At 37.2% G+C, this 12,657-nt stretch overlaps 1 long non-coding RNA gene across 1 annotated transcript in view; it reads right to left on the bottom strand.

Annotated features, from left to right (window-relative positions):
* LOC149773131 (uncharacterized) overlaps positions 1–12,657 on the bottom strand; it is a 125,506-nt gene that overhangs the window by 71,786 nt on the left and 41,063 nt on the right. Inside the window, exons 2-3 of the long non-coding RNA XR_016417464.1 lie at positions 7,872–8,091; positions 4,032–4,271 (exon numbers count right to left, since the gene is read on the bottom strand). This is a non-coding gene — a long non-coding RNA (uncharacterized LOC149773131). The remainder of the gene's footprint in view (positions 1–4,031; positions 4,272–7,871; positions 8,092–12,657) is intronic.

The following is a 12,657-nucleotide window of genomic DNA, read 5'->3' as shown; positions in this document are numbered from 1 at the left end:
AGGCCAAACCTTTGTCCTAATGGCATAGCTTCGAACCGCGGCGATCAAACTTAGTGTCACTGACCTAATTCTACTTCTGTTTTATATATTTAAGGATTTCGATGCGGTATGGAATAACTTATCCAAATGCTATGAATCAATTAAGCATTTCAGTGGAATTTAAAGACACGAAATGTCTAGTTTAAGTGGACGTACGTGACATCTTTCTTTCTCGTTTTAAAGTAATTTAAATCAAAAGGGATATGTTACTGTCCAAGGAAACTGTCACAACACATTTGACAGTCTCTTCCGTATGTGACTATCTCAGGATTTTGTAACGTGGATCAGATTTAAAATTGCATGTTTATCTTTAAACAAGTCACGGAATCAACTCAACGCAAATGTAAGTTCAAAACAGAGTTAGATCAATTCTGCTATAAACGACATTCCTGTGTTCATTTGATGGACATGAAAGGGTCTTTAGTTATGAAGCAGCATAGCGTACTATCTCTCGTGGTTTTCGACAGTGACTACAATTCTGCTGCAGTAAATTTTACAGAAGTATTATTATGAATAAAAAGATTGTCTCTTCGTGTAATTTTAATAATAAAACACTTTCCATCCAACAATTGGATTTTTCTCTATTAAAATTTTGATAGTCGTCAGTGGTTGCGGTGTTCCCATAATCAGGTCAAACCAGATCGGATACCATGGTGTATTCTACTGCAGAACACTTTGCTCAACGTGACTCAACACGATAAATTATTGTTATACCATAAGACACCAAACATTTCTTTCACCCATGCTCTTTATGTGGCACCACCTGTAGAGTACACTAAATGCAACTATTTAGATCAAACAGCTGCAGGATCTTGATTTCGTCTGCCACCAATTCCGGCATAAGAGTGTGCTAAAACAGCATGCAACTTACTCTTCAGAAACTTTTAGTGCGTTGCAATAATATTCACTTTGAATAATTTTCAAGAATCTATTTGCTAACGTTTGTATCGTATTGCTTGCGTTGTTATAAATCGTCTCCTCTCAAATGTGACATTATGTAGTCTTAGATTCAACATTCCATCACATGGTTTACTAGGACGTTATCAAGTTGCCACGTTTACTAACATTTGACTTAGGTCACGTGCATATTTCTCACTGCCATTAAACTGCAGACCGAGAAGGTAAAGACATCATTTCCAAAAATGTTGTATAATTATCTTATAAAGGTAATGTGTATACATCGATATGGCCTGGCAGATTGGTGAAGAAAAAAAAAATGGTCTGACACCAGTCTGCATTCTGTCTATCAGCAAAACGTGTAGTAGATTTCATCTCTGTAAGGTTGCACGACAGGTTTGCAGTAACTATTTATTCTTAATCATACAACTAACTGTTCGGGTCAGATCTGGAATTTATACCACTGCCCCATCCAAGATAATTGTAATAACTTAAGAAAGGCTGTGATGTAAGTTGTACGTGTTCTTCGCTGGGCCAAAGGTCAAACGTCTAGGTTGCATGCAACGTGATAGAAGATCAATTTAATTGCTTTAACACCTATATGAAACTGCCAATCATACCCAACTTACATTAAAACAAAATTTGGAATAGGAATTAATCAGAATGTTCTAGGGGGTGTGGGGTCAAAAGTAACAATTATAATAGGTCACCATGCTCATAAAAATATTATAAATCATTGACTTCAAAGTGAATCTTTCAACTGGCTATACACTGTGGAATAACAAGATGCTAAACTATGTTAATAGGAAGCTGTCTGCTCTTGAATAATGAATCAGTTGAGTGTTTTTCCATGGCAACGCATTTCTTAAGTTCCAATTCTGTTTTGGTTTTCCCAAAAATTCAATATGTGGAGGAAAACGGACATTTGGTTTAAGTTTTGACCTTGTTCTATAATATTCCTATTCAAAGACTGAACCACGTTATTGCCCATGACTATATGTAATGCATTTATTCAGTACCTTTACGAATTAGACTGAGCATCTGACTTGTCTCTCGTGTTGTTCTTTTGATTGGTAGGTTTGGAAGGTCAAAGAAAAAGTGATGAGTTACTTGCAATACAAATATTTTCTTTACTACATTAAGTTCTGCTTCTTCTAATATGTGCAATTTTCTTTGTGTATTATTTAGTAGCTTATTATAATACAGATTAAGTTAAAAAATTAATGACAAATTGATCAATGTCAAATTTATTCTTGCATGTTGAAAAGATGTCTTGAGAGCACTCTTAAATGTGAATATGGTCTCTTTGTGTCTGAGATCCAGAGGCACACCATAGCAAGTAGGCGGGCCTTGATACGTAAATGAACTTTATCCATATGACCTTTTTGCTTTGGGAATACTAAGAATGCGAATGCCACATGATGAGCGCAAGCTTCTAGCAGGAGTCGATACATGGGTGAGATCAGATAGGTATTTCGGACCAGAAGCAATCAAAGAAACGTAACAGAGAAAAGAGTGGGTGTGATTCTAGCGCGTACTGGCAGCCAGTGGAATTTGTACAGAAGTGGGGTGGTATGATCATACGACACAGGATGGCGATTTATAACACTTGAACGGAGATGTGTGGATAGGATAAAGAGAACTTGTCCTAGAACAGAACATAACACTTTGGGACACCATACATAAAAATCTGGCTGGAATATTTACAATTTATTGAAACAATTTGATTTCTGTCATTTGAACCATGATAAAGTAGTATTTTCGATAAAAGTCGACTGTTGAAGAGGTTATGTAAATTTCTAAGACTGAACTAAGACTTTTGACATGAACGAGAGGTTAGAGACGGCGATAACTGTCAAGGGTCGGGGGTTGGTTTTTCTCAAAGGGGGCTTTACAACAGAAGTTTTACTTGGGGAGCAGACTTGTTTTGGACTTGGCATCCATCCGTCTACGAAGACGATGGTGTAGCTCAAAAGTAAGTTATTGTTTCGCCTTCTTCCTGGCTCTCATTTGAGTGTGGTTTATGTTCCTGGCTTCCTCGGCTTTTTGAACTCACTGTCTCACAGCTAGGCGCCAGGTGGAACAGTGTTTAGCACAGCTCTATCAGTCGTTGACATTGATGTTGACCGTCTTCATGTCCTTTTTTTCAGATATCTCTGTAACTGCTAGCACCCCGTATAGCAGGTCCTTGGGAATACGGTCTGGATCCATTCTCTTGACGTAACCGAACCAGCGAAGGCGCCTCTCGCTGAGAATGAAGAACATGTTGTTCATGTTGGCGCGTTCCAGAAACTCTGTGTTGGGTACTTTGTCCTGCCATTGGATGTGCACAATGCGCCGCAGGCATATCAGGTGGAAGTGAGTTTCCTCTCGTGTCTTGCATAGGTGGTCCATGCCTTGATGCTGAGCATGCAGTCCTGGTAGACGCGCAGTTTGGTCTTGTTAGTGAAGTTCGGGTTGTTCCAGTCCCTCTGGTTCAGTCGGGCCATCACTGCTGATGCCTTGGCAATCCTGCCGTTGACCTCAGAATCAATGGAGAGTGATCCGGAGATGGTGGACCCGAGGTATGTGAAGTTCTCAACACCTATCAAGTTGTACCCATCGATCCTGACAGAGGGAAGGGAGTCTGCGTCCTGCGCCATGACGTTCGTTTTCTTCAAACTGATGGTCAGTCCAAACTCGTTACAGGGAGGCGGCATACCAGCTGCTTTTGGACTATTCGTAGAAAATCCGTAGATATAGGCTGTGTTGCGTGACGGGTTGTTTTATGCCGTTACTGTGGCAGGTATGGGGTGGGTGCTTCCAATATTTTATTTAAATTATTATAGAAGCCCCATCCAGGCTTGATTTCGGTTGGAAGTTAAATTAGTGAAAGATAGATGTAAAGATCCAAGCCCCCAGTCAGCAATGACGACGGGTAAATGATTGAATATACAAAAGGTGAAATTCAATGAATAACAATTTAATGACAATTCAATAGTCAAATGATTACAATTTCCCAAGTACTCTTCTTTTGCTCGACCCTGTGATAGCCTATTACATCATTTGATTAGTAGTGTGAGATAGTTTTCCACCTGCCCTTGTATTCTACTCACCTGAGTATTCTTCTCTCCAATTCCTCCAATTCCTTCTCCTCTTCCTCCCGACCTTCTCCAAATTCCTTCTCCTCCTCTACTTCTCTATACTCTTCCTCTTTCTCCACGTTCTCCTCCTCCTCCTCGACTCTCTCCACCGACTATACTTGTCGACTCCGACTGCTTTGCTAGTCTCCTTCCGTCTCCCTTCTTAGAGACTCGGGACTTAAATGAACCGGAAGTTCTGTCCCCAAACACTTTCTATGAAAACACAAGGACGGTGCAATATTTTCCTTAGCACTCTCATCTCACGCTACACCCAGCCTATCATCAGGTAACGGCTATTAAATTTCTTCGGTCACGCATTCATTCACATCGAAATGCTCATACGTTCTTGTATGGTAAAACAACGTCGTAATAGAAGCACAGTATCAATTATTTTTCATACATACATCAATAAATTTCGTCACATTAGTACATATTCATAATTCCATTATACTAAACAATATCACAACAATCATACGCATTTCTTTACATTAAAGCTCATACAAAGTACACAAATATTCAAATATCCATGCATCCATATTAATTAATCTTACACACTTCAACCATTTTCCAAATTCACAGTTCAAGCATGTGTAAATTCTAACACATCGCATGAATAAATGCACTAGTTTACTACGAAATAACCTAATAATCTACATAATTCTCTACATAAAACTCAATCTTATTTCTCAAATACGCATGTAAATGAAACACTGCAAAGGTAATTCTATGTACTAAACGATCGTATTAATTAAGTATACATACTACACATAATTACGATTACGATGACGTAATATTCTGCAAAAGTCGAACAAATAACTTACTGGCCTTTACGAAGCTTTGTCTTTCCTTAGAATCTCCTCTCTAAGTTTTACGCCAAATTACGAGTGGCTTCCTCGGAGTAACCCTTATTGCTCAGCAATCTTCCTTGGCAAGACTAAGTTTCCGCTTGCTTCTTAGAAGTTATAATTCGGATCGAAATTGTTATCACACGCTCTATCTCAATTTCGACTGGATGTCGCTTTGACTCGATCCAATCAAACTTAGCGGACAATGTCCTTCTCACTGTCTGTCCACGTGGGGATGGATTTATAACACGACCCGTTCCTCTGATCTTCGGCCAAAGCTGTAACACATGGGTGGGAAGTTGCGCTATCTAACGCCTGTGCCGATTCAAGATGCCGGATTTTCTCTTTGGCCATGGTAACCTTGTGTAAAAGATTAACTCTAGCCTGCGGCAATGTTTAGACGACAAAACATGGCTTGTAATAATTCCTTAGTTTATACACGACTTGCGAACTGGGGCTGAGTAAATGTGACAGGCTGAAATGTGTGTGTGTGTGTGTGTGTGTGTGTGTGTGAGAGAGAGAGAGAGAGAGATTTGGAATTTTAACGTAGCTTTAACAATTTTTCAGTCATATCGCTACGATGTCTACAGTGTGGCACTTTATAGTGATGTCTAACACGGGGGCATCATGCCGCAAACATGTAGCATGATGTCCCACCCAGTCACATCATCCTGACACCAGGCCGACCAGTCATAACGCTAACTTCTTAATGTTGGGCGCCAAGCGAGGCAGCTGTAAGTACAATTTTTGTAAGTCTTTGGTATGACTCAGCCGGGGATCGAACCCACGACCTCCCGCATCCGAAGCGGAAGTTCTAACCACTAGGCCACCGGAGCGGTCCAGGCTGAAATGCAAATTGTTGAAATTCTGCATCATAGCTGTATGGTGAAGATGTGCCAGGTTACATGATGCTTTCAATCTGATCTCTGATAGTTTTCACTTTGTCACGGAAAAAATTAAGAAACTGATCTGGTAGACTGTCTGGGGAGGCTGTTGTTTGAAATGGTGTGGATTTGTACCTCGCTATTAATTTGTCTGTGGCGCAGAATATCTGTTACTCTCGGTGATTTTTGTGCTGAAGTAGGTGGATTTTGCTGCATGAACTAAATTTATAACATTCCTTTTGGTAGCTTCATAAATCTGCTTATGTGCTGTCAGACCAGATGACATCCAATGTTCCTCGGCCTTACGGCGTTCCCTCTTTTCGGCACTCAACTTGTCGCTTATGTTGCTGTACTGTGGATCACAGTCTTCACCGAGACTCGACACGAGGTTGTAGGGTCATGCTTATCAAGCACTGAACGCACGACTAATCAATACTTTTCCTTCCTTCTGTCTGTTCGTCGATCCGTTTGTCTGTATTTCCGTCATTTCGCCTACGAATAATTTAGCGTTAAATGAAAGGGCTTAAGAATGACAAATTATCAAGAAAATAAGAACTGATTCAGAACATTTCTTTAGTTTGTTTATTATTTTTATTTTTTACCATTAGAATGTTTTAAATTTATTGCAACATTTCATCTAAAGAACTAAAAAGACCACCTTACTGAACTTTAACTGTGCATATCGTATACAGTTGAAACTTTACCCAATGTCGTCTGAATGCTATAAGGGCAAGGAACATCAGAAATAAAGTAATCAATCACAGAAATAGGATATTCATCTCAACGTGCGCTTAACGATGACTGTTTCTTGTGGGTTGATTGATTCTTGTATCAACTAAAACAGAAAAGGTTATTTTTATTATTGTTACGTGCATTAGGAAGCGCTAAAAAAATCATATGCCTTTCTTTAAGTCAGGTTTTTTTTTTCATTCAAAAAGACGAGAGAAGAGTGGAATGTAATTTAACCGATGTCCAAGCAATCAATTTAACGTTTTGTTTAAGACCAAGCAATCAATTTAAGTTTTTGTTTAAGTTTCGTAAAATTATGTCTTGCTGTATTATTCCAAATATTCACGCAAGTTCGTAAAATGTCAATAATCACAGGTGTTCCGTCTGAAATATAGACCTGATATCATTACTACTTACATACATATATGCGCCATAATGGCGTATCTTCATTAACGTTTGAAATCAGCTTATTCAAATTCGAGCTATAATCTGGTGGCAGCAATTAGTAATCAATAATCGTCAGAATCTATTCTATTTGATTAAATCGATATTTTGTGAGAACACTATATAAGAAAACTAATTCATCGAGTTATCGATTGATTGGATAGTGTACATCACCGTATGGAAAAGAAATTTGTGGTGAGGAAACAAGGAAACGTTAATTTGCCAAAACACATCAGAGAAGCCGACCCTGGTCGGTCTGGTCAGCATTCGAACTTGCGAATCGATAATTCCGCGTGTGTCACTCTAACCTTTTAGCCATTGCAATCTGATCCTGCATTATGCCAAAATAACAAGTCGATTCAAAGCATTACGAAAGTGTACGTGACGAAAGATAATTTGAAATATCAGTTTATTCAATGGAAATACTTATTTGACATTAGGCAATTTAACGGCTTAATTACATTTAGGACTAGGTTACAAGACAGTAAATTCAGGTGACCAGGTAATTAATGGAGACAAGACACATCGTGTTTATTATTCACATCATCCACGTTGCCTGCAATTGGTTTCCTTGAAGGAACAGTAAAATTAATTTCAGAATATGTCGGACCTTCTATCCTTTTTAGGTGATTTTCACAAATATGCGTTTCAATACTTCGTGGTCGAGACAAAATTTAAAGAAATTTCCAACGTACAAGCAGTACCCTGTCCACCTATCATTTCTGTTTTGTGACCTGTCAGTGTCACAGTCCTTGAGTTGTAAAACGAAAGTCTCCAGTCATAACAATAACGTCATTTTGACAGTAGGTAACTCTTATATTTCTCTATCCGAAAAAAGGTGTAAAGTAAAAGAGAAGCCCTGTGTTCGATACATTTCTTTAACATACCTATGTCTTACTCTATCGACCTACCTGTGTAATTTCTTCGTTCCACTCATATGTTCTCATCTATCACTGCCCATTTCCTTTCTGGTGTTTTTGTCACATTCACTTTCTTATACTCTCTTTTCTTGTTAAACCTGGCGTCAGTGGTCTGTTCACATGAGTTTTGCTTGACGTACTGCACTTGTTCTTCAGATAGAATATAAGACGGGACTTGTAGTACTACGACGCAATGTCTTTTTGCTCTGTTCTGAAAGATAAACTACTTTCTGCGTTTCCTTATCATTGGAAAAAGAAAGAGTAACCTCGCGCTAAAATAAATACATGACATTTTAGCATATAATTTCTTTTCTTTATAAAAAAAAGAGCAACATTGGACATGCGTTGTACTAAAATCGTAATACACTGGGATGTAATGAAATTACATTGGTAAAAAAATATAAATACAAGACCTCTGAATCTAAAATCTACTCGAATTGCTATGATGAACATGGACGTAGACCATAGGCTTCAAAATTATTCCTAAAAATTTAAATCTTTGGGAATCAGGCCAGTTCAACTGCATGCATGTCAAATCAAATTACGTCGAGTCTTACAGCAAAAGGTATGCATTATGATGGAAATAAGAAGTCAAAGGATGATTTTTATTATTAAAAATGCAATGTGATTATAAGCAGCAGACGTATTATAATTTTAATGTGAACAGAATATATAAATCAATCACGTACACTTTTAATGGCTTCCACCATTTTAATCGTTGCCGGTGCGTTATAAAATAAAAATTCGTTGCCGGTGCGATGTAAAATAATACTCGTGAGCCATAATTATCTAATTTGACATTGTATTTGAAGGAAATAGCTTTATTCAAAACTATACCTTTCGTGTGGTCTACATAATGCTAGTATTAATGTGTTTGGAGACTTCGCTAGGCGTCTGCCCAGTATAACATTAAACCTTTCTCTTTCACTAAACACAGAAAATGAGATTGATGGACAGAGAGTAGAAAGCTTAGGGTATGATAGGTAGATAGAAAGTTAGAATATTAGGTTGACTGGCAGAGTTATATCGTATGTTAGCTAGCTATATTGGTAGGCAGATAGGCATGTCTGAAAGTAGGATGGATAGATGGATGGTTGTAAGGTAGCAAGGTCACATGACTGATTTCTTTTTCTTCCTATCTGGTCAAATATGCGTCGTTCAAGTTATAAACGGTGTGCATAAAATATGAATTAACATGTAATAGTACATTCACAAGCTGCTTTACACCCACCCACCCCATATTTTTAATTTAGTATGTTCTGAATATTACTTTTTTGTTGGAGGGGGGACATGAAAAGCGATCTTAATGTCAAATTCTTTTCGCATCAAAGTTATCAAATGAACTAATCTTAGTGTATCATTTGCTGATACGCCTAGTATTTAGATTTCAACTGTTGAATTACACAGCGTTGGTTGAAACTTGGATATCCAATGTTGATTTTTTAAAAGATTTTATTGAAGCTGGTCCAAATAGAACGTTGCAGTTGAAATTTCAATGTCGTATGTCGAGAACTATAACTTCACATGTTGAATCAAAATGTTTTTCCTTGAAATTCCGTTGTCTAGGTCGAGATTTTATATTTTATCTGTTGAATTGTCCAGCGGTGGTTGGAACTTTTATTTCATATGTCGAGTATTTAGATTTCATCTGATGAAATTACACAGCGTCGATTGAAGCTTCGGTGTCCAATGTCGAGTTTTTAGATTTTAGCTGTTGAAGTGTACAGCGGTGATTGCAAATTTAACGCTGCACGTCGTGAATCACATTTATTGTGCTGAAAGTTCATTTAGTATGCAGAGTTTTTAGATTTACTTACGCAGCAGTGGTTGGACGTTTTAGTTTGCTTTGTCTGATTTGCTACTTTTATATAGTAAAATACTTGTTGGTCTTAATAGTTACACTACACGATGAGAATATTTACTGTAACAGTTGAAAATAATATCGATTGTAAAGATGTATCATTTGTGTATTCAATTAAGAGGTCACATTACATTTGATACATTTACAGGTTGAAACATTCATGGTTCAGAATTACTAGGAACTTCCTCGCTAGAGGTCGCTCTCGCTAAAAGAACCGGTCTAATATGTTGATGATTGACTCTACTGCCCTTCGGCCCTCGTCTAACAAGCTAGCAGCTGAATCCATTTTATTAGTGTCGGCTGCTAGATTCGTTAAAATGTCTGGGTAGTTAGGGTTCAAGCTTACCCGCCTTATCATTTTATCAGCGTAATTGCACGAATTTGAATGTCATTAAAAATATATAGAATTAAGTCATGCAGCACATTACTACTGTTGATCAAAATAAGAGTAAGATCAATACTTTCAGCAGAGATGTACTCGTATTTACGCACATCATGATAAGAGAAACTACAGGTGTTCGACGCGAGCTTGAAATTGAGAAGAAGAAAAAAAAACCCACAATAATCTGAAGAAGAAGAAAAACATACAGTGACAAAAATACCTTAGATTACTCCCATGACCCGTTATGACATAGAATCCCATCTATCATACTATATAAGAGACAAGGTACGTAACTTCCAAATATCCTCCTGTTTTTTTTTTCTCAACATGAGCTCGCGTTGAGCACCTGTGAGAGAAACGAGCGACAACGACAAGCAGCCTCCTTGTTTAAAAACAATACGCGCAGTTGTTCATAAGCGACCTCTAGCGCGGAAATTCATAGCAATTCTCGACCTGTGAATGGTAAATTTCAAACTGTAAATGCATAAAAGGTAATGGTGCCTCACAACTGAATACACGAATGATACATCTTACTATTCGATATTATTTTGAATTGTTAAAGGGGGTATTCTCAAACTTGTAATGTATGTTTTAACACAAACATAACATTTCACTATATAAAAATAGCAATTCTGACATGCACAAATGAAAGGTCCAAGCATCGCTGTGTACTTCAACAGATACAATCTAAAAACTAGACATACACAATGGAATTTTCAACACAAAGAATGTGAATCAACATGTTAAATTGAAATTCTCGACATATAACTTTAACATTTCAACAATCACTGTGTAATCCAATATATACAATCCAAAAGCTCTACACTGGACATCGAAATTTCAACCAACGCTGTGTAATTCAACAAATGAAATCTAAATACTCCACATATGAAGTGGAACTTTCATCACAAAGAGTTTAATTATACACGTAAATTAAGAATTCTTGACATATGACATTGAAATTTACACGTAAATTAAGAATTCTCGACGTATGACATTGAAATTTCAACTACCGCCGTGTAATTCATACAACACAATCTAAAACCTCCACAACGTAAATGAAACTTTCAACCATTACTGTGTAGTTCAACAGATACGATATAAAATCTCGATCTATAAAATAAAATGGAACATAAAGGACAAGCAATTTAATTCAACACGTGAAATTGGAATTATCGACATACGACATTAACATTTCAACAACCGCTTTGCAATTCAAAAGATATCTAAAATCTCGACATAGGATATCGAAGTTTTAACAAACGCTGCGTTATTGAACAAATGAAATCTCAATACTCGACACATAAAATGGAACTCAATATTCGACATATAAAATGGAACTCAATACTCGACATATAAAATGGAACTCAATACTCGACATATAAAATGGAACTCAATATTCGACATATAAAATGGAACTCAATACTCGACATATAAAATGGAACTCAATATTCGACATATAAAATGGAACTCAATACTCGACATATAAAATGGAACTCAATACTCGACATATAAAATGGAACTCAATACTCGACATATAAAATGGAACTTTCAACACAAACAGTTTAATTCAACACATGAATTAAGACTTCTCGACATATGACATTGAAATTTCAACCGCTGTAATTCAAGTAACACACTCTAAAACATCGACCTGGAAATTGAAATAGCATTTTAAGGACAAGTAATTTGATTAAACACGTGGAATTTTCGACATATGACATTAAAATTTAAACTGCAACGTTCTCATCGGACCAGCTTTTGTACGTTACGGCGCCTCTAGAAAGCTGCATTCCAATGACCAATTCAAGAACCTGAGCACGTCTCCAAAGCGGTCGCTGTCAGTTCTTCACGTAGGACAGTAGAGATCTGATTTTAGGACACACGGTACTAATGATATGGAAAAGTGGGAACCAGCCTGGAAATGTGCCAACTTAAAATAGAGTAGATATGGATTTGGCTGACCAGGATTGGTTAATAATATAAGATATGTTTTAGGAAAAAGAATCTTTCGAGAGCTTATCCTAGTTGTAAGTGAGAATAAAAATAGTGACATTGTTTTATTGATGGAATTTCATTCCTTTAACAGTCTTGAGTTTGGAACACTCATTACTAAAATTAGCACCTGACCCTTTGGTGCGGAATTAAAAGCACATGCTTCAAACACATTCAGGTCCAGAAAATGCCGCGGCTCATATACTTTCCTCTACACAGAAGCTGACATCCAGGTTTCATCTATACTGATAAATATAGGTTTGATCATGGGCACTAAAAACTTTTAAGTTATTGAATTTTTAATATCATGGTGTTTGCATAGGTTTGCTATGGGAATTGAATTAGTACCTTGAGTCCTATAGGACATTTTTCAGTTAAGGAGCCGTAGTTTAAACTCAGCATGTTGCCTTGACGCTTTGATTGTCCCGCTTTTGGTGAAGCAACAACTGCATTTGATAATGAATTTTTAAATAAGTTTAATTTATTTACCTCCAATGCTACCTTGCAATTATGACAGTTGTGTTCACGTAAATGGTAAT

The sequence above is a fragment of the Sinohyriopsis cumingii genome, unplaced genomic scaffold, assembly GCF_028554795.1.
Source record: "Sinohyriopsis cumingii isolate HCF-2022 unplaced genomic scaffold, ASM2855479v2 utg000881l, whole genome shotgun sequence".
Classification (NCBI taxonomy): Eukaryota; Metazoa; Mollusca; class Bivalvia; order Unionida; family Unionidae; genus Sinohyriopsis; species Sinohyriopsis cumingii.
The sequence above is the reverse complement of the archived record's forward strand: the minus strand, read 5'-3'. Positions and strand labels throughout refer to the sequence as shown.